Below are 883 nucleotides of genomic sequence, written 5' to 3' on the forward strand. Positions count from 1 at the left end.
AAATAATATTTATAATTTCATAATTATTTTAATAAATTTATAATTTCTAAAATCATAAAAAAAATTATAATTTTTATATTCACAAACATTAAAATTTTTGTAATTATAGATATTTAATAGACATAATTATCAACCAATTTTTTATCCAAAACATAATTATGAATATTGTCTTCAAAGTAAAATAAACATAATTTAAAAATTCAATTTTCATCTTTATTCTATTATAAGTTGGATTGGGAGAAATTATGTTTTGACAAAAAAAATTGTAAAAATATTTTCTTGCCAAAAAAACACTAAATCCAACGAAAAACCGGCTTCACTCCGCCCCACCAAATATTCGCAGTTTAAACACTACGAATTAAATAGATTTTGGCTATTTAACGATTTCAATTTTCTAATTCGACCTACTTTTTTTTGGCAGGTTATACCAATTGGCCCAATAAATTTAAATCCATTTGCCACACCTATTAAAAACATAATATTACAACCTTAAAATGAACGAATTTTTTTTTTAATATTACAATCATAATATTACAGTATTTAAAAAAAATCCAAATAAAATGCCATAACTTTTATAAAAGTGTACCTATTATAGTTATAAGAAGAATTGGAACCGACTAGAGCTGGTCAAACTCGACGAAATTGGTCAAAACAAACCGATTCAACGGAATGTAAAAGTGAAAACTTTTAAATTGATGAAGATGAAATTTGAATTCAAAGTCTCTTTGTTACTACAAACTCTCTTTATTATTAGATTACGTTGTTTTTTATTATTTTAAATTATTATTAAATTATATAATAAAAATATGTAATAATTTTATTAGATATTATTTTATATTTATTTATATTTAAATTAATTATATTTTTATTATATATAATTATT

General features: G+C 20.5%; 1 protein-coding gene across 1 annotated transcript in view; it reads right to left on the reverse strand.

Moving 5' to 3' along the window:
• LOC107464290 (disease resistance protein RPV1-like) overlaps positions 1-883 on the reverse strand; it is a 10,038-nt gene that overhangs the window by 2,443 nt on the left and 6,712 nt on the right. The gene's annotated exons all lie outside the window — the stretch shown is intronic.

The sequence above is a fragment of the Arachis duranensis genome, chromosome 9 (genome assembly GCF_000817695.3).
Source record: "Arachis duranensis cultivar V14167 chromosome 9, aradu.V14167.gnm2.J7QH, whole genome shotgun sequence".
NCBI lineage: Eukaryota > Viridiplantae > Streptophyta > Magnoliopsida > Fabales > Fabaceae > Arachis > Arachis duranensis.